Source organism: Megalobrama amblycephala, linkage group LG5, assembly GCF_018812025.1.
Source record: "Megalobrama amblycephala isolate DHTTF-2021 linkage group LG5, ASM1881202v1, whole genome shotgun sequence".
Taxonomy (NCBI): domain Eukaryota; kingdom Metazoa; phylum Chordata; class Actinopteri; order Cypriniformes; family Xenocyprididae; genus Megalobrama; species Megalobrama amblycephala.
Genome location: NC_063048.1, coordinates 21,727,808 through 21,755,327, shown reverse-complemented (window position 1 = coordinate 21,755,327; position 27,520 = coordinate 21,727,808). Strand labels below are relative to the sequence as shown.

Below are 27,520 nucleotides of genomic sequence, written 5' to 3'. Positions count from 1 at the left end.
TTCTGTTTTCTGCAGGGTTTTCTCATAAGATAAGACTCTACACCTTGAACACATCCTGTAGGTTACTTTGAAAATGCTTGGGTTTAAAAACATTAAGAATGAGACAGGCTAACACCTTGGGGGAACAAGTGTAGCTTGAAGGGCATTCCTTGACTCATTATGGAAATCTAAATAAGTAAAACTTTAAATAGGGATTTACCCTAGTTAGTCAAAAACCCCTATGACGCACACAGAGCACTACCTGAACATCCTACCCTGCATGCTCACCAAGCACAATGACTTCAGAAGCACAAGAAAAGAAAAATGTGCTCCTGGAAGTGATACTTCATTACTTCTAGCTAGGGCTGGGCGATATATCGCATGCAACAGTCACGCGCATTTCGTCAGTAAAGCCGGTTCCCTGATTACCGCTAAATCGCCATCACCTGCTTTCAAAGGGAGCGGCATTTAATAGACAGAGCCGTAGATCACTGACAAGCTACGCAATATCGCATTCATTTTCGAAGGCGATTCATCTGCGATAATGAACGCGATATTGCGTAGCTTGTCAGTGAACTACAGGGAACCGGCTTTACTGACAAAATGCGCATGAAAATCGCATGCGATATATCGCCCAGCCCTACTTCTAGCATGTTTTTGGAGTCTGACTCTAAAAACAACATTACAAAACATTCAGTATACAAAAGAATATCAGTAAACCAAGAAACCATTTCAGTTTTACCTCTTAAAACAAAATGCACTGCCACAGCCTAAAAGGCCTATGGTACTATGGGGGTTGTGCTAAGCTCAAGTACAGACTTGATGAAGACTACAATCCCTAAGAGCATGCAATCTCGTTGTAATGAAGCCAACATTCTACACACTATATAGTGAAAATCAGACAGGAATGAACCTCATTCTGATTCCACAGTGAAAATCACTTGTTAATAAGGGGGGGACAGGCTGTAAATGGTTACCATTAATGTGGAGGTGTCATGCAATTCAAGGGATCGTTCACCCAAGACATTAAAATGCTGGTTGCCTAAATGTCAGTTAAGAAGCTTTTGTCTAGGGCTCCTGTGACCACAAAACAAGCACATATGAGTGGGAAACTATTAGATACTATATGGAAAATTTTCAAAGTATTTCCTTTTAAAAACTTAATAGATCAACAGATTGCAAGATCTAACTGCAAGATTGTATAGATTTAAAACAATGTAAATCTGTGAACACAATCTGTGAATTTGACAGTTCTAGTCAGAATGTGTAACTTCGGTTGTGGATGCACTAAAAAACGCACGCACGCACAAAGAACTGACAACATGGCCTTCTCATTTTAATGTCATGTATATGAAAGATTGGTGCTGTACATATTGCACTCAGTGGCAGATGCAGAAAGTTGTTTATGAGTGGGCCTCTAAAAGTGTGTGTGGGCCGAAATAATTCGCATCACCCCATGTTTTTCAACCTCACTGCAAAAGACAAGACATGAGCGCAATGGTCAAACACATCCATCTAGAGCATGTTTACATAGAAAAATAATGGAAAGGTAGCGCAGTGGAATCGAAAAACATTCTGTGTGAACGGCCCCTTAATTGCTTATTACACATAGCAGCACAGCTAAAAGTATTCTTCATATGCTGGACCTTTTATTGTCTGTTGTCTTAAGTCTATAGTGTGCACTTGGATGGGTGAAATCAGAGCAAAAATTCTGAGTATGGGACACCATACTTGGCTACACGTCACGTCACTTTTACTCAAGTTGTTCCTAGGGCTGTCGCGGTTAAGGATTTTCCCTTGCGGTATTTTTGAGTGGCTCAATTTTACCGGTATATATATATATATATATATATATATATATATATATATATATATATATATATATATATATATATATATATATATATATATATATATATATATGCAGAACTACTCATCTCTGCACCTCTCATCTCTCTCAGGCTGTCAGTCAGTGCAGTTACATTGTTGCGCAACAAGGTGGCAGCAAGGGACTGTCTTTGAGTCTTTAAACCGTTCATTCAACTGTACGTTCAAAAACTGATTCATTTAAAGAGCGATGCAATGAAACAAGCTGTTGAAATCATTTTAACTTTGAGCGCCACTTTATAAGGCTCAGCTGACCAGTAATGTGTCGATGCTAAGGGAGAGATTTCTATCCTTGGACATGACAACCTTTTTTCACTAATATATGTCTCGGCCTGAAGGACAGACACAGGTAACTGCACGCGCTCAGTCGAGCTTGCTCACATTCAATGTCTGTTTAGGCTTGTTTAGTTCAAATCTATGGAACCTCTGTACAAATTACCATGGTACACATTATGCTATCATTATTAACTTATCTAATATTTAGTACACATGCATGAAGTGTAAAACGATAAGGACATACCTTTCAAAAAATAAAAAAACATGCAAATATCGCGGTTGCTGCGGTATTTGCAGTCCTCTGTGGTTGGCTTGTCAATAGCGCGGTATTACGATATTGCAGTTATCGCGACAGCCCTAGTTGTTCCAAACCTGTATGAATTTCTTTCTTCTTCTGAACACAACAAGTGTGTAACCAAACAGTTCTGAGGCACAACTGACTCCCATATTATGGGAAAAAAAATTAAAATACAATGAAAGTCAATGGTGCCCCACAACTGTTTGGTTACCCATATTCTTCGAAATATCTTCTTTTGTGTTCAGCAGAAGAAAGAAATTCGTACTTGAGGGTGAGTAAATGACGACGGAATTTTCATTTTTTAATTGAACTATCCCCTTGCTCAAAATAATAAATGCCAATATTTCATAACCATGCCACAGCGGGACAGACTAAAAACTTACCCAGAGCTTACCTTGTATGTCTATTCTAAACAAGTCGGAGTCGGCTGGGTTTTGAATTTAAGATGTTGATAATATCATCATAATTCTAATTATTGTTACAGCATCCTGTCATCTTTGTCTAGATGCGTTTATTTCTTAAATGTGTCATAGATAGCGGTTAGCCATTTTTGTAATAACATAAAAAGGGCACTGCTAGTTGAAGAGATGAATTAGCATATTCTTATTTAATATTAGAATAGAGTTCTAATGCACGACAAACCCAAATCACATGTAAAATAATTATTGAATAATTGTTAAACATTAGAAAATTGTATTTTTTATAAAATATAATGCATTTCCCTTGATCTGACAGTGTGGGCAAGCCATCAATCGGGGTGCACCTTGGTCCACCCAGGCCCACCCATAGATTCACCCCTGATTGCACTTAACTGGTATCTTCATTATCAGTTTGGTTCTATGCATTACTGTGCACTTTTAAAGTTACAGTTTCGCTTTAAGAGTTTTCTGGTATGGTATGCTCACCCAACGCCAATGGCAGTTTGCAAAGTACTGCTCAAAATGGCACCATAATCAATCATAAAAAAGAAAAAAAATATATAAGACATGCAATCATCATTTTTATCTTTTTCACTTTCGAGTACTCCGAGTAGGATGCAGGACTAAAATGAGTAGGACAACTTTATTTTTTTTTCCCAGGATCTCTCTTTCTACTTCTCTGAGAAAGGTCATTCAGAATCAAACGAGTCTAAAGACATTTTCCTGGAAGTAGCCACAGATTTAATCGTTGTCTGCCCTTTTTTTTTTTTTTGCCTCCTCAGGACAGTCTGAATGCATTTAGGTTAGCAAACACTTAATGTCATTTAAAAAAAACAAAAAACTTCTAACTGACATCTGTAACAACAAAAAAAGAGAACCTTGTCTGAGAGGAAACAATCATACGTTTTATTATGAATTCCTGTTAAGGCTGGATTTATAGAGGGGAAGAACAAAACTGTTAGAGTTTATAGATAATTTAAAGTGGTTACTGGACAGCCAAAAAAATGTGTTTAAAATATTAACTGACACTTTGATTCACTCTCCCCCAGACCGTGTCGCCATGCAAAGTACATGTAAACAAGGAACATTCTATAAAACTGTGAAAAGTGTTTGGGTAAAAAGCAATGGAGGTTTGTTATGAGATTAAATGATGCATTTAGAAGTTAAACGGGAAGAAGAATGTTCCTTGTTCCTGCCATGAACCTAATGAGCTGTGCTAAATCAACAGTTAGCCTACACCATATACCAGCTGTGAAAGTAAATTCATCCCATGCACAGACACGATTAGGCAGGTCACAACCTGATGACAAAGATCAACAAGGCTACAACCTAACGAGGACTCGTGCAAATCACAATTGTAGCGTGAAATGGATAATAGGAAACAGTTGACATTCATTCTTGTGAACTCTACTATTAAACCTAACTTGACTGAATAAAATCCAACATATTTGTATACTCAACATACACGCGTAAGCATTACAAACAGTTTCCACGGACATGCGCCCTGTCAGTGACTAAAATTAGACTGTTTTGGGGCAATTATTTCTCTGAACCAGCTTGCAAGATGCTTTCATTTCCTGAAGCTGTTGACTACTTATTTCTACCCACCATATGCAATTCTGTGACTGTACCTCTCACACAGGTGACGCAAACAACAACCAAGCGAACTTTACTTTTAACCTGGAAGATGCTGAAAAGAAACCCCACACTTAAAATTTCTCCAAAACAACATTTGTAAAGTGAAACCGTTTACAACTCGATTTAAACAAAGCTGTAGAACAAATAAAAAGGAGGTTTTAGCGGACGTCAGAACTCACCCGCACGCGGACGCCCCTGTCTCGCGCTCCTTACACAACATGAAAGTTATAACCGGAACACATATCTTTCTACCAAATCCCAGGGGACACAGACCGGAACCTTACTGATCTAATGTAACACTTCTGCCTTTATCTTTATAAAAGTCATCATTACCTTTCAGCTCCAGCTGTGAGAGCGAGTTCACATCCTGCCTGTCTCCACTCTCCAGATCTGTCCATGATGAATCCACTCCTCCCATTTCATTGTAAAAGCACAGGGCGGGGTTAAAAGCCCTCCTCACTGTTTACCGCACTATTTACCATACATTCACTTTGTTTACAGAGCTCTGTTCATCACTGGAATGAAAACTGATTACCTAGTGTTTCCTTTACCTGGAAAGGCTTCTGAGGGTTTCTTGTACTACAACTGGTTGATGTATTTTGGGTTCAGGAGGCTAAAGGACAGGGTTACATTCAGGAGAATACTAATGTATAGAATATAAAAGGTAGTAAAACACTTGCAGGTGTCTAGCTAATAAAAACTTTGGATCAGTAAACCAGCTGTCTGGCCAAGTTTAAAGGACCAGCAAAACAAACTGGATTTTCCAACTATGGGTTCAAAGTGTAAGCTGTTAATTCAGTTGTTTTTTCGCTGCCACACCAAAACTCATCTAACTACCCTGACCAGGATGGAAGACCATGAGACCAGTTAACCAGTTTTTTCACCAGGGATGTGCTGAAATTCACAGGGCTCTGCTGAATTCCCTGTGCTAAGTTGGCTGAAGTAAGGTCAGATGTTATGCATGACTCTGTGGTCCGTCACATGGGGAAATAAGTCATGTTTTTTTAAATGAATCTCAGTTTCCATTTGCTCACCACAGACAAAGTTGATCCTGCTGCCTCCTGTTGTCTCACACAAAAAGTATCTGTCCATGTTCATTATTCTTTCTTGTCTATTGGTTCATATTGAAGTTAACAAGTAAGTTTATCCAAAACAGGATAGGAACAATAGATGTGTTTGAACTGCGTGAGCTGAGGGAGATCGTGTGTTCTGATCAGTTGTGCTCTGTTTTGTGTCAAAAGAATAGAGAGGAGGTGGGGCTTTGTGACTTCTGTAAGCTTTAAGTTCCTCACAGAGGTTTCAGGAGGAGCATGTTCATATGAATACACCAATCACAATTCTGAGGAAGTGTAAACAGCTCTTACCTCATCCTATCTGATCATTCTTGTGGCATTTCTGCTCCACCCTAACTTTTTTTCTCCCCCAGCAAGTCTTGAATTCAAGACCTTTCTGTATGAACAGCAAATCAGATCTATACATTGATGAAAACACTGATACCACTATAGTGCAAATGCTTACATTTTATTTACTATTATTTTTTTCTATTACAAAATAAACTACTGTTCAAAAGTTTGGGGTCAGTATGACTAATTTTATACTTTTATAAGTAATTTTATACTTTTTTTATTCAGCGATGATGCATTTATAATATTACAAAATATCTATATTTCAAATAAATACTGTTTCTATTCATCAAAGGATGAAAATAATAAGAAATGTTTCTTTAGAAGAATCAAATCAGCATATTAGAATGATTTCTGAAGGATCATGTGACACTGAAGACTGGAGTAATGATGCTGAAAATTCAGCTTTGCATCACAGGAATAAATTACATTTTACAATATATTAAAATAGAAAACAGGGATTTTTTATTGTATAAATAATTCACAATAATGTAGTTTTACTGTGTTTTTATCAAATAAATGCAGCCTTGGTGAGACTTTCAAAAACATTAAAGGGTTAGTTCACCCAAAAATTCATTAATTACTCACCCTCATGTCGTTCTACACCCATAAGACCTTCGTTCATCTAAACACAAATTAAGATATTTTTGATACAATCTGAGGACTCAGTGAGGCCTGCATTGACAACAAGACAATTAACACCTTCAATGCCCAGAAAGCTACTAAAGACTTATTTAAAACTGTTCATGTGGCTACAGTTGTTCAACCTTAATGTTATGAAGTGATGAGAATACTTTTTGTGCACCAAAAAAATAAATAATGACTTTATTCAACAATATCTAGCTTATTATTTATCTAGCTAGTTATTTTGTTTTTTTGGCGCACAAAAAGTATTCTCATCACTTCATAACATTAAGGTTGAACCACTGTTTTGAATATGTCTAAGTAGCTTTCTGGGCATTGAAGGTGTTAACTGTCTTGCTGTCAATGCAGGCCTCACTGAGCCATCGGATTTTATGAAAAATATCTTTATTTGTGTTTTGAAGATGAACGAAGGCCTTACGCGTGTAGAACGACATGAGGGTGAGTAATAAATGACAGAATCTTCATTTTTGGGTGAACGAACCCTTCAGTTCCACAAGTTTTCATGAATTCCCCAAGTCCAAAGAGCATCTTGTGCTTCAGTGGATCAAGAACATTTGACCATCTGTTCAGTAAGCGTCATAAGATCAATTTGATTTGATTAGTGACCCAGAAATCTGAAATACTTCTTATTCATGTTTCTCTATCATTTTTCAAAATCCTAACCATTTTAAATCTCAAATCTTCAATGTGGTTCCAGCCTTTTGGACACTACTCTATATGAATGTGAAATGAAGACTAAAGACCAACCTCTCTTTTACTCCTTTGAGTTAAAAATAGACTTCCATATACAGACTCTGGACCACAGAATAACATATTGACTCTAGGAAAGCCTCCTAACATCTGTCAGTCATGTCTGCTGCATCATTTCTGGCTTGTTTGGATGCCAGCCATGCTAGCAGAAACCTTAGATCCATAGTTATGCAAAGACTGAACTGGTTATAGCATTTGGTATGCACATGGGCCAGACAGGGATCTCAACTCAAAAACATCCATACTAGTGATCTATCAAAAGGCCCTTAATTTATAGTTTGCTCAAATCTGAGGGTGTTTCAGTAAAACACCCCCACACACTGACCACCAACAACAGCGATATGATTTAAATCACAGATAACACTGCACTGTTTTGCAAAGTTAAAAGGGCAGATGAGAGGAACTGAATGGCTGTGATAAAAATGATATGTCAAGAGTGCTCTGTTAGTGTGATTAGATTAGTTAGAGAGGGTCAGAGAGGATGTTCAAGCCTTGCAGTTTGTAACAGACCCTCAAAATCTCATTGAGTTTATTCTCAGAGCCTGTTTCCAAATTAAGGCTATTTCTGGCCTAAACAAGTTGTTTTGTTCACTGAAGATGTACAATTTACAAAGCAATTAAAGGGATATTTCCCTCATAAATGAAAATTCTGCCTGCACTTTCTTCAGTGGAACATAACTGAAGATATTTTGAAAAATGTGAATTTTTTTTAAACTCAAAGTAGTATGCCCACATCCAAACATCACTTAAGCAAGTGCTCAACCAAAAGAAAACTTAGCTGAAAAGCAAAAGAACCGGCACACTGGTATTTCTGCTCTCAAAGTTGTTTAATAAATTATGTTTTGAAGGGTGGATTCTGGAATCCACTGATGCTTCAATATTTTGAGTGATTTATAATCAAGTTATTAATCAACATTTATCTTTCTAAATATTAAATTATTTGAATGAATTCTTCAGCTTATGTTAAAGGGTTAGTTCACCCAAAAATGAAAATTCTGTCATTTATTACTCACCCTCATGTCGTTCCACACCCGTAAGACCTTCGTTAATCTTCAGAACACAAATTAAGATATTTTAGTTGAAATTCGATAGCTCCGGTAGCCCTCCATAGGGAGCAATGGACACTTCCTCTCTCAAGATCCATAAAAGTACTAAAAACATATTTAAATCGGTTCATGTGAGTACAGTGGTTCAATATTAATATTATAAAGCGACGAGAATATTTTTGGAGCGCCAAAAAAAAACTAAATAAGTCGTTATTTTGTTTTTTTGGCGCTCCAAAAATATTCTCATCACTTTATAATAATAATATTGAACCACTGTACTCACATGAACCGACTTAAATATGTTTTTAGTACCTTTATGGATCTTGAGAGAGGAAATGTCATTGCTCCCTATGAAGGCCTCACGGAGCCATCGGATTTCAACTAAAATATCTTAATTTGTGTTCTGAAGATTAACGAAGGTCTTACGGGTGTGGAACGATATGAGGGTGAGTAATAAATGACTTTTAAAGCATTTATTTTCCTTCTCATCTTCAAACACTAAGAATATTGTTGAATATTGTCTGTACCTCTCACTGAGAGAAAAGTACAACTTATCAGTATGTTTTGGGGATCTTTCCTGTTTGTTAAAGCCTGCCAACTTCAACCTTGAAGAAGTTATGAATCATGTGAATCTTTGTATGTGCGCAAAGTGTTCTGTGCAGGTCCTTTATGGGTACTGGTGGACAACTGGCACTCTGCTGGAGATCTTCAGATGCCTTGTCATGATCTAGAAGAACATCCTGTGCCTAAATCCAGGGTCCGTTCGTCAGCATCGTGATGGAAGGAGATATGCTTCTGACTATCTGTCCATGTGTGGAAGATTACTAATTTTGTCTATTTTTCTTAGCCAATCAGAATAATTCAACCTGAAGTAATGACATAGTTGGTGGACTCTGTTAGAGTATAACTGTTGTGGAAATGTGAACTCCTTGTGAGACGTAAAGCTGGCTTCTGCTGATGAAACTGCAAACTATTCAGTAAAATTTTCTTCAATTAATTTTTTTTTTTAAACTCTGACTCCGGGTCTTCGTTCATCATATCTGGTCAAGGGTCCTAAACTGTTAATCCCCAACAGTTTCAACCAAGTGGTCTTTGTCGGGCAAAGAAAACAACAAATATCAACAACTTTTATATCAACATGATGAACAATCACACCTGCAGGGTCAATCAGTGAATTAACCAAGCATCCAATAAACCAATGACATCCAATAAAAAAAAAAAAAAAAAAAATCAAAAGAAATATACATACATACACGCACATATACATATTAAATAATGAACACCTAAACTATTCTACAAAAAAGGTTTGACATCAAAATCCAAGTTAAGACCTTTAGGAGAAAGAGTATAAAATAGGCCTATATAAAAATGAAACAGGCCTACATAAAAATTGAATTGAAAATGTGAAAATACCAAGAAGGGGTGGTGAGATTAATAAACTCCTTCTACAGGGGTAAGCATTTTTATATGCATTTTTATGTTACAATTTATTAAACTTCTTTGGGAGCTGGTTCTTTTGCATTTCAGCTCAGCTCAATTTTTTGACCATACAATGAAAGTCAATGGCTTCCAATGTTGTTTTGACTGACTTTCAAATAAAGACATGTTGGAACATTCTTAAAGATTCTTTTTTTGTGTTCCACGGAAGAAAGTCAGTCTGAAAGTTTGGATTCTTAAGTGTTCAGCTCCACAGACTCTTATCTTTTATAGACAGTATATGGATATACAGGCGTGGTCAGAATTATTACTTGGTAAATATAATCAAAGATGGCTGTAAAAATATATCTGCATTGTTAATCCTTTTGATCTTTCGTTCAAAAACATCACAAAAATCTAATTTTTCATTGAAGTAAAACATATGATTTGTTTGATTTATGATATGTTTTTCTCTAATACAGGTGGGCCATAATTACTGGAACTCCTAGAAATTCTTCTGAGTAAAATATCTCTGAAGTATATTCCCCTTCATAATGAAAATTTTATGATGGCGGTGGATTTACTATCCCTCTTCTTGTATTATATAATGAATTGGAACTCATAGTTTTCTTAAAACAGTATCTATTATTTATGTTACACACAATGTCTGTATTTGGTTTCTGAGAGGTGACTGAGGGTCTGACCCACGTCAGGAATGCAGTCTAAGGTCACTAAAACACATACGCATACTAAGAATGTGTAATTCTTTTTAGGATTTATTTATTTTATCACAATGTCACAAAGTTTTCATGTTATGTTCCAGTGAAGTCCTGACAAAACTCAGCCTTGAAGCACAATTAGACAAAACATAGGCAATATCTTTAAAGATATTGCCTATGTTTTGTCTAATTGTGCTTGCAGGGGTTGTTTATTAATTTTAGAGGCATGTGACCATGCAACGTGATCTCATGAAAATACGTGTGTATTTTTACATAAATTGTGGTTCTACCACCTACATTTACTTATGTTTTCATATACACAAAAACGTACAATATTGACGTATTTATAGTACTAAAACGTAAAAATACTTATATATTAAAAGCAATAAAACATAAATCCTTTACATATCCAAGTGTGAATGTATTAATTCCCATGTTTTAATATTAAAATTATGGCATTGTTTTAAATTTGTTGAATTCAATTGTCAAATCAATACATGTTTTTAGTCGAATTTATTGAAAGCAGTTCACTCATCTAACATTACTTAATATGAAATAACATTTCTGCTCGTGACTTGTGCTGCAAACTCGTTTCGGAGGATTACATAATGTTAAACAAGACTACACTTTAAAACCTTAAAATAATTCTGTAATGTTTAACCATTTTGTAATATTTAGTATTTAGCATTTTCTTCTACGCAGCGACTGACAATACAACCATAAGACACACCAAACCACAACATAAATTCACAAATCACATTAATTTTACTTGGTCGCTGCACTCCATCTTTAGAATGTTTGTAAGGAACAGATCCAAATTTAGCCCTTTATCCGGCGATCTTCATGTTCATTCTCAGCAGCTACCATCACAGTCAAAGCCCGCGCTCGTTATGATTCAAATTTGAAAGTTGCGCCCTCGAGAACCTTTACGACATGGTTTACGGCACTGATATTGAACGCTCATTGGTTCTCACCTGCTTCGTCACAGATTGCGACATGCTGTGTTTCAGTGGATTGACATTTGAAATAACATTTGTAAGAAAATACAATCTGATAAGTAGCAAATTAATTTACTGTTATTTTATTTTGAAATTTTGCCTCACTTCCGGCCGTTGCTGTATCCCTTCTAAACACAACCAAATGAGTGCGCGCCTTCACGGAGAGAAGCCGGATTTTCATGGATTAATAAATTAAACTCTGCTCTCTAACCTATAAAAAACTATTACTGGAGAGGATAGCAACTCATCATCATTTGAACTATTTTTGGTACCACCTTTGACATTTTCGCAATAAATAAATTATTGTGATTACGCTTGTTTGTTTGTTATTCTTTTATTTATAACAGTGTAATTTTAAGAAATGGTTATGGGTAGGTTTAGGGGTAGGTGTAGGATTAGTGGCTCAAAATATTGTTTTAATGTTATATTTTTACTAAAATTGTCATTTTCCTATTCTTTTAACATCCTGTATAAAATGGGTATGTTTAGGTTTGGGGTTGGTTTAGGGATCTTACATTTATCTACAAAACGATAAAAGGGAAATTATACATATATTTATAACATGAAAGATTCGTAAATATTTTAAGTTTTTTAGCTGTAAAAATGTAAGTATTTTTACGTTTTAGTGCTATAAATACGTCAATATTGTACGTTTCAGCACCTTTCTAAATGTACAAAAATATACGTTTTATGTCTTTGAAAGTTATGTATTAATACCTATGTATTAACAATGAGACCAGGCTGGACCATGACAAAGAAACAGTCTTCAGGAGAGTTCAACAGCACCCCTAGATGAGAAGAGTCCTGGAATTTATGACTAACCTGTGACCCTTACATATAGAACAAAGAGTGTAAAAGATAATGTCTTATTTGCGTAAAGAGCAGAATACCATTTTCAGATGCTGCTACAATTATATAGTGTTAACCTATCAGAACTTGTAGATATGACGTCAACTGATTATGCATATGAATAAAGAAACGTGTGTCACGTTCCTGTTCATTCCGGACTCCATTTTCCATAATCCTCCTTTGCCTATCACATCACTCACTCCACCAATCACCTATTGCCACATACTCCTGAAGCTCTTTACCTGGACTATAAAGGACTCTCACTCACACACACATTGCGAGGTCTTGCTTACTCCTGTAACAATTCTGAGCGTTGCTTATCTGTTCTTGATCCTGTCTGATTACCCGTTTATGATTCCTTGCTGCATACCTCTGGACTGTTTAATGTTATCTGGACTGTGAACGATATCTGCCTGCCCTGATCTACTGCCTGTATCCTGACCACGATTCTGCCTAGCCCTTGCTGTTCCTGTTTGCCCCTGCTTTGACCCTGCCTGTACGACCACGCTTACTTTAAATAAAGCTTGCAAATGGATCCCTGCCTGAATCCAGCGTCATTACAATGTGGAAATAAATCAGTATTGTTAATCCTTTTGATCTTGTATTTAAAAAAACTTTTCATTGAGTAAAACAATTGAAAATGGGAGTAAAATCTCATTATGAAATAAATGTTTTTTCTCTAATGCACATTGGCCACAATTAATTGCACCGTTTTATTCAATACTTTTTGCAACCTTCTAACAGATAAAGATAACAAAGATAACAGCTCTGAGTCTTCAACTATAATGTCTGATGGGTTTGGAGAACACCTGACAAGAAATCAGAGACCATTCCTCCATACAGAATATTTCCAGATCCTTCAAACTCCCAACTCCGTGTTGATACACTCTCCTCTTCAGTTTTCTAGGGTTCAGGTCAGGGGACTGGGATGGCCATGGCAGAACCTTAATTTTGTGCTCAGTGACCTATTTTTGATTTTGGTGGGGGGGGTTTTCGGGGGATCACTGTCCTGATGGAAGATCCAACCACAACCCATTATAAGGTTTCTAGCAAGGGCCATCAGGTTTTGATTTTTTTTTTTTTTTTTATCTGTTGGTATTTGATAGAATCCATGATGCCATGTATCTGAACAAGATGTCCAAGACCTCCAGCGGAAAAATAGGCCCACAATCAAAGATCCTGATGGAAGATCCAACCACAACCCATTATAAGGTTTCTAGCAAGGGCCATCAGGTTTTGATTTTTTTTTTTTTTTTTATCTGTTGGTATTTGATAGAATCCATGATGCCATGTATCTGAACAAGATGTCCAAGACCTCCAGCGGAAAAATAGGCCCACAATCAAAGATCCAGATTTATATTTAACCGTGGGCATGGGGTTCCAATGTCTGACAACTGAATATGCTGGAGTATGTTTTAGATGAGAGCGGAGGATTTTTTTCTTGAATCCTTCCCAAAACAACATGTGGTGATGTACTGTAGATGCTGTTTTTGGGCTTTCTGACCCTAAGACTATTTTCTGCAATTCTCTAACTGTGATCCTTGGAGAGTCTTTGGCCACTCAAACTCTCCTGCTCACCATGCATTAAGACAATAAGACACACGTCCTCTTCCAGGAAGATTTGTATCCTTTCCTGTTGATTGGAACTTCTTCATTATCGCCCTGATGATGGAAATGGGAATTTTAATTTTCAATGCTTTAGCTCTTTTCTTACAGACACTTCCTATTTTGTACAAAGGCAGATGTTCAAGTATGTGAGGTCATGTGAAAGGATATGTTCAAATACTTTGTGTGTGTGTGTGTGTGTGTGTGTGTGTGTGTGTGTGTGTGTGTGTGTGTGTGTGTGTGTACTTGTTTTGACTACACTTGTGAGGACCAAATGTCCTCACTTATGTTGTGAAATACTTTCACAACCCACTAGTGAGGACATTGACTGATCCTCACTAGTTTGATCTCAGCCAAGAGAGGTTTTTATTTAAATCTAGTGATGTGCACATGTTTCTGTGATGGGTAGGTTTAGAAGTAGCAGTAGTGTAGGGAGATAGAATGTACAGTTTGTACAGTATAAAAACCATAACATCTATGGAGAGTCCCCGTAAACCACATATACAAGTATGTAAGTATGTGTGTGTGTGTGTGTATGTATGTGAACATCCTGTTGTTTTGAAACTAACATAATATTATGGCAATATATAAAAGAACATGTTAAAGCAGTGTAAGTCTCTACCTGCTCTTTTTGTCAACACTGAACCTGCTGTATATCAAATGTATTCTATAGTGATCAAAGAAACAGTTTCCTGGAGAAGTGTACACAGTAGTTTATATGGTGGGATTTTAACAGTATCCTGCAGTTTCTAGGTCACATCTATGTGAGACTGAACCTGCAATTACTGTGTTAGCAGACCATTTCTAAAAAAAACTGTCACCTCAAACCACTTTTGTGTTTTTAACAAACGGACCATACATAGTAAATTTTCCCACTCGTAAGAACAGACGTATTTATCCACCTACTCAGAGATTAATGACCTTCAACAAAAAACAAAACTCAGGAAAAAGGAAATACAAAAAAAAGTGATTCTTGTTGATGCGTGCCTCCTATACGAGAAACGCCCATTTGCAAGTAGAACAGGTGCATGATGGTGAGAAGGAGATAACGTGTTTGGTTTAGAGTAATATATACTGAAAAGAGAGTTTAACAAAACTCACAAAAAAAGAGTGTCTGGTAAAATATGACTCTGTCTCTGTCTGAAGCTCCCAAGAGTAAATGACGATAAATAGCTATAATTCGAACATTTTTACCTCAGTTGTTTACGATTGTAAATGCTTACAATCTTGTATATTTAAATTATCCATAGGTGTAAAATTTCACACGTCACAGCTGTGGTTCTTGTCTGATTTCTGGGGAACTCAGGGTTAGGGGTTTAAAGGAAATACCCCTGATGTGTCTTTACAGCTTGCCTGCATGTTTGAAGTCGACACAAAAAAAAGACAATGTTTGCATGTCAAAATGTTATTTTAGTACTGTATTCTGACCCGCTTTTGCATTATTATAGATTATGCAGTAAACAAGGTTAAGATGACTGGCATTAAGATGTTAATCCACCAAGACATGCTGAGAAGAACAAAATGTGCTTTGTTCTACAGTCTTGCGGCCAGCTCTCCTCAAAGGCCATTAAGCAATGAGCAACTCTGTGCTGTTTGTTTTGCTTGCTTACATACTCAGTACAGTAGAATTCGAAATGTTGTTGATTGATTCTATGAAACCCTGTAACCATAGAGACGGAAGCTAAGGAAGAGAGCGTTATCATCACCAAGGGAGACAGAACCACAGAAACGGAACAAGGGATACTGTTGTGTACACACAAGGCCCCTCCTTGAGCATTTTCAAAGAAAACCATGCGTCTTCTTCTGATTACTGCTTTGAAATGATGTCGCATTGTACCAAGACAAATCCATACAGAGACCTTCTGTCATCTCAGAAGTGCGAGAAGGTTTGTTGTTGTCACATGTTGTTAATGAGCGCTCGAAGCATGTAAAGCTGCCGACGGATACAAAACCAAGCCTTTCAACAAGCAGACTCAGAGCAAAAAAACACACTACTGTTTTCCATTTGAGACCATTAGCTCTGTTTCTCCCTGAGGGTTGTCTTTGTAATAGACATTAAGCACAGACTATTAGGCTTAATTTGATGCGTGAGTCTTCATGACAAAAAAAAAAAACTCATCTAATCATGTAAGCTATCTGTGGGCATAGGCCTACAGCATGCCACATGCTTGCAAAGTGAGGGTGTGATATCACTTTCAGTTGCAAAAGAGATATATTTGGGTGTTTTTAATTTACACAATACTGTTCAAAAGTTTTGGGCCAGTAAGCCTTTTTAATGTTCTTGATATCTAATATCTTGATATCTAAATAATGTTAATGAATCGAACCATATTGTGAAGTGTTGCCAAACAATGACGCAAATAAATCACACGCTGTGATGCAGTAAAAATAGTAATACTGTTTTCTATTTTAATATAGGCCTATGTGACCCATGCTGGCAAAATGAGTAGCAATCTCTATTTTAAAAAAAAAGCTTCAAAATGATGTATGATTTGTTGGAATCTGACAAAAAATGACTGAGCTACACCTGTTTGAAGTCGATAGAGTCAGAAAAGTCAGTTTTGAGTTAAAGCAAGAGGGTAACTCGTGTTGTTTTGAATGGGAGAAAGTGCAACGCGTAATATGGCGGAATAAGTCCCGCCTTCTAAATAAGAGCCAGTCGCCGACTGGTAAAGTCATCGCGTCACTGCAACTAAAGCGGCGGTTAAGCGTGCCCCCAAAAAAGGCACAAGAGACGCTCATTTAGGTCTGCGCATGCGCATTAGCTTGATCCAGCCTGAATAATACCGTTTTTTGTCATGATTCGAGCGTTTAGAAAAAAAATTATGAGACAGTTGTTGTTAGATTTCATTGGTGATTACAAATATGAAATTTAATCGAAAGCTTGGCAAACAGCTTTGGAGAATTTGATGTTTCCCCATTCAAAGAGATAGGAGCTGCACTTGAATGCCCGAGAGGCGTTTCGAAGATGGCCGCCGAGTGAAATGACTTGTCTTAAAGGAACTTTGGTTAAAGTTTTCTGAAGGTTCCAAAACAAAATCACCTAGCAACCAAAATCCCTGTTAATAACATAATTTGACACACACGTCGTCAAAACCAAATATCTATAGGAAAATATATATACATATTTAACTTTTTTTCAATAGCCTATTTTACTTACATATTTTGGCGTCTTATTAGTGCGAGTGCTTCAGATCTGTCAGTCAGCGCGAGTGAGTAAGATCGATTTGTTTATATCAGCATGAGTTTGAAAATCAAATTTCATTGGTTCAGACTCATGCCATCAAAAATTCGCTATGAATATTAACAAAGTTGGAATGCTGTGCTTTAAAACGATACCAAACGTGGACTAATGAGGAAGTTGCTGAGGGGAAGCGCGAGTGGTGAAGCGAGCAGATAAAAGTGGCATTTTTCATGGACAAAGGAAAAATACTCCTCTCAGAAAACATACAAATAAAGATACTTTTAGATGTTTAATTGCTATTTGAACGATTTGGATCGCTAGATGAGGGCTCAATGATCTCATTTTTGTGAAAACCTCAAATTCCACCAAAATTGACATTTTTGACTTGTTTTGCCTCCAGCTCATTAACCTACAGGCAAAACAAGTCACATATTTTAAAATATATTTATTCCTGTGATGGCAAAGCTGAATTTATTGCATTCCTTTTAAAAATGGGACTTTTATATGAAGGATGTAAGGGAATAAATAATAATAATAATAATAATAATAAAACATTTCGATCATACATAAGCATAAAGGTAAATCAATTTTCTTTCGTTTTCAGGTTCATACAGAAACTATAGTGGGAAACATTGGCTTGTCAATCACAACATATAATTATTTGAATAACATAAAAAAAATAACAATGTTATTATGTGCAAGATATTGATATAATACCATATCACTATGTCTATACTGATTGCCACCCCTATCATGATGTTCAAAATTTTAGATCTGGGACATACTGTAAGTTCCCAGAGGCTCTCTCTCTCTCTCTCTCTCTCTCTCTTACACACACACACAGCAGGGTAGTGGGTCAGATTACAGTGACTTTGACAACAGAGTCCTTCTACACAACCTGCCACACCTTTAACTCATTAGCTCTGATCAATAATGCAGCTCTCCCAAGTGCATTTATTTCACTGTCAGTGTTGCCAGGACAACACAACAACCACAGTATTGTGGCATCACAGGAGGAGATGAAACAATCAGTCAGAAGAATCAATCAGAAAAAAATATGATTAAGAGATGGGAACTATTGAATAAAAGAGCCAATTATATTCTAATTTGGCATAAAGACGTCAACATATAGACATAAAATATCTCCCATCTGTGTAATTCAGTTTGAGCATCTTGCCATGTAGCAGATGCCCCTTAACCAAAACCAATTACAATTTACTATCCACGGACGCACCTGGAGGAACCTGACATTGCCGAAGAGCACAGTGCTGATTGTGCTATACCACCAGCATCGGTGCAGTTTTTCCCCTCCTTTTCTTCCTTCTAGTTCTTTAGATTTTAGGATGTGACCTCACTCTGACTCAGGGTCAGTACCTCTTTGTCTTTTGTAACATCAAACCACCAGATCTGCTGGATCTCCATACTGCTGACTATAGAGTAAAAAAAGAGCTTGTCTTTCAGCCTCACTGAATCCAAGTAGGCGTTCTCAGTTCTCTCTGGCACAGAGGACCAGCTGTCCTCAAGGGGAACATTCACCTGTGCCTAAAGAATTTGGCAAAATCAACCTAAAACGCTAAAACTGGGTATCTGGAACTGCATCTTGTATACCCTTACAAAAAATATTTATACTTAAAGTTAATTTTATTAAATATACTTAAGTTCAAGAATTTTAAGTACTATTTATGTAGTAAGTAAACTAATATAATGCACTAGAAGTATACTTTTAAGTTTACTATTCAAATACTACTTGAGACTAAATTGGCTCACTTTTTAGTGTATAAAATTATACTTTTAAGTATACTTTGTGTAACAGTAGTAAACTTTGAGTAAACAAACTTGTTTACAACTACATTTTTCATTTGTACTGAAACTACAAGTTACTTATAGTTGACTATTTATATATTATTTCTGCACTTTAAGTATACTACTATGTTCCTATTTAGGTATTAATTTTTATACTTTAAATATATCTTAAACTGTACTAAGTAGATTTGAAGTAAATATGTACACTACCAGTGGACTATACAAAAAAAATCACAAACTCAGAATTAGGAACATATCTGTTTTCTTTATAAATCAATACTTTCAAACAAATATAATGTATTGTATGCCAACACATGTAAGTTTATAAGACAATATATGTAAAACTATATGGAAAAAAGTATTTAAAGGGTTAGTTCACCCAAAAATGGGTGCATTTGGCCTATGCTAAAAGTATATTTAAGTATTTTAAGCATATTTGTGTTTAGTACACATAGTTGTGTTTACTCTTTTGATTAAGTAGCCTATTAAAGGGTTAGTTCACCCAAAAATGAAAATTCTGTCATTAATTACTTACACTCATGTCATTCCAAAATCGTAAGACCTTTGTTCATCTTCGGAACACAAATTAAGATATTGTTCTGGGACATTCTGTATTGTCACTGTTCACGTGAGCACCACGACGCATACATGCGATGCTGATGGAGGAGCCGGCCAATACTGAGCCAACATTTGGACGTAAACACGGAAGCGCTGAACTGTACAAACACTGTAGTCACATGTACTATTTTAACGATGCCTTTAATACTTTTCTGGACCTTGAATGACGGTAATTACGTTGCTTTCTATGGGGGATCAAAAAGCCTCTTGGATTTTATCAAGAATATCTTCATTTGTGTTCCGAAGATGAACAAAGGTCTTACGGGTTTGGAATGACATGAGTGTAAGTAATTAATGATAGAAATTTTATTTTTGGGTGAACTAACCCTTTAATAGGCTACTTAATCAAAAGAGTAAACACAACTAAAAATCCTTAAAATACTTAATTATACTTTTAGTATAGGCCAAATATACTTAGACTTTTCTGTCAGTATAAGTCAAGTATACTTAAATGTAATTCTAAGTATATTACTGAGAAGTACATAAAAAGTAAACTAAAAGTATACTTTCTTATTTTTTTAGTTTAAAAGAAGTATACTAAGAGCACAATTGAATATACTTCTTCCAGTATAAAGTTAAGAAGGAAATAAAGGTAAGTTAAGATGGTTGAGATAGTTTACAGACAAAGATATGTGAACAATAATTATTAGGTGTTGTCTGGCCCTTTATTTTCAGTGAAGACAAATCTTAAAGCTAAAGCAGACAATGACATTCTAGAGAATTGTGTGCTTTCAATCATTTACTGAGAATAGATTATTGAATTCTAAGATCATTTACTGAAAGTTATATATTATTTATGAAACAAAAAGGTCAGTAATCACAAATGAGATCTTTAGTTCTCATCTCATTTTAATTGTTTCACTCAACCACTTCAGTAATGAGATTAATGCAGAGTATATGGAGACTTTTACTGCTTCTCAGATTTATATGAGTAAACTCACGTTTTCTCTAGAATTACAGAAGATATCTCAACATTAAAGTGCGCTTATATACATCATGTTTCAATTTCAGTCAAACTAAATCATCATTTTCGATTTCCAACTGAAATACGCCATTCCAAATTAAAAGTGGGGTCACATTTACTGTTGTTCGTGGATTTGTTTAGCTGTGCTTCATTCATCGCTACAGTTGACCTTGGCGTCGTGCACATACTCAGAGACATGCGACGAACACAATACAAGCAAGGTATCATAATATGCTTTGTGCATGCATACTTGCCAGATTGAATACTGTAACTTGATTCAAATTTAAATGTACTCGTCAGTGTCACACATTGTGCTCAGATTTTCCAAAATACTCACTTCTGCAATCATATGTCATAGATTATATATAAAAAAAATGAACTCACATTAAGGTCATAACCCTACTCCTCCTTTGTCAATAACCAGTTCTAATTTATCTAGACACATCTGAGACCAAATTAAACATTACTAAGAACTGAATTAAATCTCATGAGCTATGAAATTAGGTCATCAAGGCTATTCATATATTTCATTATGAGCAGTACAAGATTCAGATCACATGTTTTATGAAGGAAAGTAATCTGATGCCTGCCCTATAAATAAACAGGACATCCCACAATCCTAACATCCCAAGTCAACACTATACACAAAGGAATTTCTACACCAAATTCCCTAAAGAGCGTGAGACAACAAAAGGATTTCTAAAAGGTTAGCTGATTTTAAAGGTGAACAATGAACTTCACACAGCACCTCCCCTCTGCTTTCTGTCACCCATCTCCTTTCCTCTGTGACACACAATCTCTACACGGAAAAAAAGAGGGTGAACCCATAAATATAAGCCCTTTTAACTTCCAGCAGAAATGTAAACAGGCCTGGGAAGATTCTTAATGTTCCATAGACAAAGAGAGAGAGGAAGAGGAAAGAGAGCAGTAGTTTACTCACTGTTTACTTTGTCCAGACTCCTCTCTCCAGCTATAAAAGGCAAAAGTCTTCAGGCCTTGATCTCACTCTCAGCCAGCTGAAAGCTCTTCGCAGGCTCTTGACCTGGCTTGACTTGTGTATGTGTGGATTTGGTCTTGAATGCTTGCTAGACAAGATTAAAACTATTTATGGAACCAACAGTACCTAAACTACACGCACCTAAAGGTTAGAGGGCAAACTCTCTTTAGAGTCTCGTCTTGATGGATTCACAGAGCAATAGACAAGAAATACACGGAGAGAATAGTTTGGTTTCTTTTAGCTTCTTAAAATGTTCCTCAGAAAATGAAGCAGCATGGAAATTATCAAGGGGAGAGACAGAGAGAGAGAGAGAGAGAGAGAGAGAGAGCGAGAGAGGAGAAAAGAGAAGGTCCCTGTGAGATCTAGAGCGCTGATTAAATCCGGAAAATAAAGGAAGCCTGTGTTCTTAGAGTAACCGGACAAAATTAACCAAGTACACAATTACACAATTATGTGAAGTTTTCCATATCCAATAGCATAAGAAGTCAAACCAGTCAGACCATGATTTTTATGAAAAAATAAAGTACTGTGAAACACTTCTGTGCAGGACATGGTACAAAATAGACCACATTTAGATGGCAATCTTGTGGGAGAAAAAGAGAGAAACAAGATAAGAGAATGTGTGAAACAGAGAAAGATTCAAGATATACCTGGACTCAGATCCTCTTTCTGTTTCTGTTCTGGTACTTTTGCCCATGATGTGGTTTTGAACAGAACAGGAAGGAGTTAAATCATTCATGCAGCACGAGCAGCGCATCTGCTCTTCTGTGGCTACATGGGAAGTTACAGTACCTTCATAAAAAAAAAAAATCACAAGCGTTTTAGCCCCACTTTAATATCTAAACTTCCTTAAAACAAGAAATTGTCCAAAACTGTATAGGATCATGAGAGAATATATCTTGAAACAAAGGTATATTTCAGAAATTGAAAAATGCTGTCATAATTTACTTACCATGTCATTCAAAATCTAATGGCTTTCTTTCTTCTAAAAAGGTAACGTTTTGATGAATGTTTATTGTTATATTGAGTTTGTTTTGTTTAATATATATTAAACATTTTTTTTTTAAAGAAACGTTTTTTCCCGCATAATATATAATATATAGTTTTATATATACTAAAGGCCCTTTCACACCACAAGTGAAATGAATAAGCCTCAGGCATATTTATACCTGTACAGTAGAGGGCGCAGCTCAAATAAACCTTTCAGCTTTGCTGCCATTCTGGATTTAAGAAGAATAGGACACAGGAGAAGGAAGTTCAACACTCTTATTTCTAAATCTAATCTAAAGTAATTTTCGCTTATTAGTATGGTTGAATTAGATCACTGGAGATCAACAGCAAAGACATTGGTTAAACCTCGTGTTATGTTGTGGGTCAATTTGACCCGTTTTTGAGTTCAATGAAATGCCGGTTAACCTGTTTTTTTTTTCCATGACATTTTGTGACTTTTTCTCATTTAGGGTCATGGGTGGAGCTTACGTTAGCCCCCCCTCGGTGGACGTTAGCTCTATAGTCTAGACTGTTCAACCACACCCTAATCCTACCCTAACCCTACCCACAACTCTATCTCTCCTCCCCACTGAATGTCCAGACAGGAGGAGCTGGCCATCATAGACTCTGCAGTGAGTACCGCTTGGATGAACATGCATGCAAAGTTTCAACACGCTGATGTGTTTTGACATACACACACTAAATTTCTGTTACGTTTGTGATGTTCGCGGGTCAATCTCACCCGTATATTTGGGGTGCCCAATGCTATTCCTGGAGATCTACCTTTCTTCAGAGTTCAGCTGCAGGCCTGCTTAACACACCTGTCTGTAATTATCAAGTGCTCCTGAAGATCTTAATCAGCTGATTCGGGTGTTTTTTATGAGGGTTGGAGCTAAACTTTGCAGGTAGGTAGATCTCCAGGAACAGGGTTGGGCACCACTGATCTGGGGCAACTGTACAGACCCAAAATAATAAGATTTTTTGGTTAGATTTTGTTATGATGGTTTTTAACTACCCTTGTGAAAGTAAAAAAAAAAAAAAAAAAAAGCTTTTTCCCCTCTTATTTCAATACTGAAAAATATTTTGTCAGTCACAGATGGTAAAATGAGCTATTGTTTATTTTTTCAAGCTATCTGAAATACTATCTAACCTGCAAAGTTTCAATATGCTGATGTGTTGTGAAATGTGCATACAGAAATGTTATACGTTCATACTGTTCGTGGGTCAATTTGACCCATAGACAGCCATTCAAAAGCAACTGTACAAACCCAAAATACAAAACACTTCTGTGTTGTACGTCAGAACTCCTCAACTCTAGTACTAAAGTGCCAGTGTCTTACTGAGTTTAACAGCTTTTTATTTTCAAAGTTTGTGAAAATATAAAGTTGTTTTACCTGTTAATTGTCTGTCCCACTTTTTGAGCATAGACTTGAAAAGGACTTTTCCAACTTAAATTGTTAAAAATCTTGAATACTTCAGAGCACATACTTAAGTTTGGTATCTTTTTAAAGGCGAAATGTCACAGATTATTGTAGAAGTAGAAAAAAAAGTTGTAAAAAAGTTATAGAAGTTTACATAAATTTAAACTATAAAAATATATTTTTTTATATTTTATACACGTTCAACTTCAAACTTCAAGAAAATCAAAACTGAATATCTGAACAAGTAATGTGCCAAATTTTAGGTTGATATCTCAAAAACAGAACTTTCAGTAAGATTTTCTGTGTGCAGTACCAAATTTTTCCACTAGATGATATCCAGACTCCACCTTGACCATATAAGGACTCTTTGAATTCCATATATGATTTGAGTGATCTAAACCATATATTTCCATACTTTTCATTATATTTATGGAGTAGACATCCGATTTAGAAGAAGTCTGTGCAGTAATGTTAATATTTGATTTGAATTCATTCTCTAAAACACATAAAAAACATAGGAAAGAATCAGAGCGTTATAGTTTGGCACCACATCACGAATGAAGAATCTATCGCTATTTCTTTATTGCTCTGTCAATTCTTTTGAAAAGTCACCAAATATGAAAACTAGAGTCTGAAAGTTTTCAAATGATATATAGTTTGTCAAGATTACTTTAGGTTTAGACTAAGATATTATAGTTATAAATATGTAATCGCAAATGTCCCACTGGAGGGGGAGGAGCAGTCTTAAAAATAGTGGTTAAAAACATTTTTATAAATCATAAATTCAGAAATTTATTCTTTGTAATGTGTGAAAAGTATTGATATTAAAAGTTAATTGTTTGTACCTGCTTGTATGCTATTTTTCATATTGTGATTTTTGGGGAATTGTATTGAATCCAATTAGGGTCAGTTTGACCCAGACCATAACAAGCGTACACAGAAATCGAACAGAGCACAAGGGTTAATAAAGTGAGATTAAATACATAAAGTATATTTGTGTAATTTAATATAGTTAATTATTACAGGTTTGCGTAAAATTCTGAGATTGCATTTCACTGTTTTTATTCATTTTGAGGAATACTGAAAGTGAGATGAGTAAATGCATGTTCACATTTAGACTAGAGCTACAATAACCATCATCAGTGTTGCCAGATTGAAAATGTCCAATTATCGTACCAGAAGCTCAAAATGATCGTATTTGGAACAAAATTATCGTACACGCCTTTTTTTATAGGTAAATGAACAAATTAATAACTATTGATTTTTACAACGGAAAGAATCAATACTAGGGGTGTAACGGTACACGTATTTGTACCGAACCGTTTCGGTACAGGGCTTTCGGTACGGTGCACGTGTGTACCGAAGCATTACATTGCAACCAATATTCACCACCAATAACCGCAATAAGCTCTGCGTTTTGTTACTTTCGATAAGAAACAAAGTGTCATCCTTCAAATTCTGTCCACGAAATCATGAAGTTTAAACAGAAAATGCCATTTTGACGTGCTTTGATGTGGGGTGACAGATCACTGTACAGGCGCCTCAGTTCAACCGGCAGCGCGAGCGCGGAGCGCAAGTGAATGTGTTCATCTCTTCCTCCTTAATACTAGTTACAGAATAAACATGAAAGAACATCTGAAGGTATGTTGCAAGATTCAGTACAACTTACTGAAACGGTCATATCTCATGTAATCGCTCATTCAGTGTTTCAACGGTGGAAAGACATCAATGAAAGCTTCCGTATTCAACAATGATGCATTTACCTCAGAAAAGCCATTCAGTGTTCACAGCTTGTTAGTTCGCTAGAGAAATGAACTCTTTCGCTTAATATATGCACTGTATTAGCCAATATATTCATTATTTTACTTAACCTTTTAGTGATATCCTGATTAGGCTATTTAATGTATGTTTAAATAAATCTGATGTTAAAATAACAGCCACTGTGTAGAAATGATTATATTTCAACAACGAATTGGAGTAAAAACATTTAGAAGTTAATGCAAAAACTGCCTTAGGTGCAGCTTACAGGTTTGCATACAATTTGTTATTTGAGTGTTGATTATTTTATCTAAAAATAAAAAGCAATTGAATTTAGGCTAATAGTTTGGGCTTCTTTCAAGTTAGGGCTCCCTACATAGTTTATAGCATTAGCAGAGATCATTTTTTTTATCCTTAAGAAACTTTTAGTTTTAATTTAATTTAATATATTTAAAGACAAAAACACAATTTGTTCAGTAAACCTCTGTTTAATAATAAAAAAAAAGCAATTTTATGTTTAGTTTTCTCTCCACCTGCTGTACCGAAAACTGTACCGAACCGTGACTTCAAAACCGAGGTACGTACCGAACCGTGAGTTTTGTGTACCGTTACACCCCTAATCAATACTGAACTAACTTAAGCTGGACAATCACACTTTTTTAGCTGCTGCCTACAGCCAATGTTCCCTCTATCTCTGTAAAGCTATACTTTGACACAATCTGCATTGTACAAAGAGCTGTATAAATAAAGGTGACATGACAAGTCAAACGTACAGAATACAGCTACTTATCTATAGACCAACAACTTTTTGACATGAACTGCAAATTACCACAATACATAAATAATTAGGCGTACCTTAGTGGGAAACAACTGACCTAAGTGCCGCGGCAGGAACGTTAACTTGTGCTCGTGAGAGAGAGAGAGAGAGAGAGAGTTATTCTCCACGATGATTGGCCGAGAAGGCATAACATGAGATGATATGGAAGACCTGCAAGTTCATGTTCTCCTTACAATCATGACGTTGAGGATCCACACAGCTAGATCAATGAGCCGATTTATAACGACCATCATTTGAAGTGTCACAAAATACTGAAATTATATTATGGGATTTTTTTCATTATTGATCGTACATCGTACAGAGGTCAAAATTATCGTACAAATACGATAATTATCGTACGTCTGGCAACACTGACCATCATGTTCACACAGCGCACACAACACCTCTATACTTTATTTCTCTCAACATGGGATAGGAGAGCTGTCAGTCAATAATGTGAAAAAGTAACTTAGATATTTTGTTGTTAATTGAAAAAGTAATGCGTTACTTAGTTACTTGAAAAAGTAATCTGATTACGTAACACAAGTTACTTGTAATGTATTACCCCCAACACTATATATATATATGTAAGTATGTGTATAGTATATATATGATATTCTTTATCAAGCACTTGTTTTAAGAATGTTTAGATATTTTTACTGGTACAAAAAAAAAAGATTAAGAAAATGATTTTGTGCTTCCTGACCCCACACATTTATAGTAGAGAGCGAGATCTTGACTCTCCACTGACACACTCACACTTCCAAGATAAAAATACGCATTCATACATGTTTGGCTACAGTGGGAGCAAGACTTGTTTACACAAACTGTCCTTTTACAGAACACAAGGCCCTTTCATATCCAGATTAGAACAAGAAAATCTTAGTCTTGTCCAAGAGCACACGTGACGTAACTTCACCCAGACGACGTTGAAGGCTACCAGACATCAGGATGACTGTGTGTTTAGTGAAGTGCTCATCTGGGCCTGTACATTTTTAGCTACACAAGCTTATCAACACATTCTGTAACTTTCCATTATT

The 27,520-nt window shown here is 36.0% G+C and overlaps 1 protein-coding gene across 5 annotated transcripts in view; it reads right to left on the bottom strand.

The window, feature by feature from the left end:
• b3gnt2b (UDP-GlcNAc:betaGal beta-1,3-N-acetylglucosaminyltransferase 2b) overlaps positions 1 to 22,168 on the bottom strand; it is a 35,488-nt gene extending 13,320 nt beyond the window's left edge. The window contains exon 1 of one of the 5 annotated variants that reach the window (XM_048191235.1): positions 22,145 to 22,168. The gene's annotated coding sequence lies outside the window, so the exon portion shown is untranslated. The other 4 variants (XM_048191233.1, XM_048191232.1, XM_048191230.1 and 1 more) reach the window with 4 other exon arrangements.
• Between the last annotated feature and the right edge of the window lie 5,352 nt (positions 22,169 to 27,520).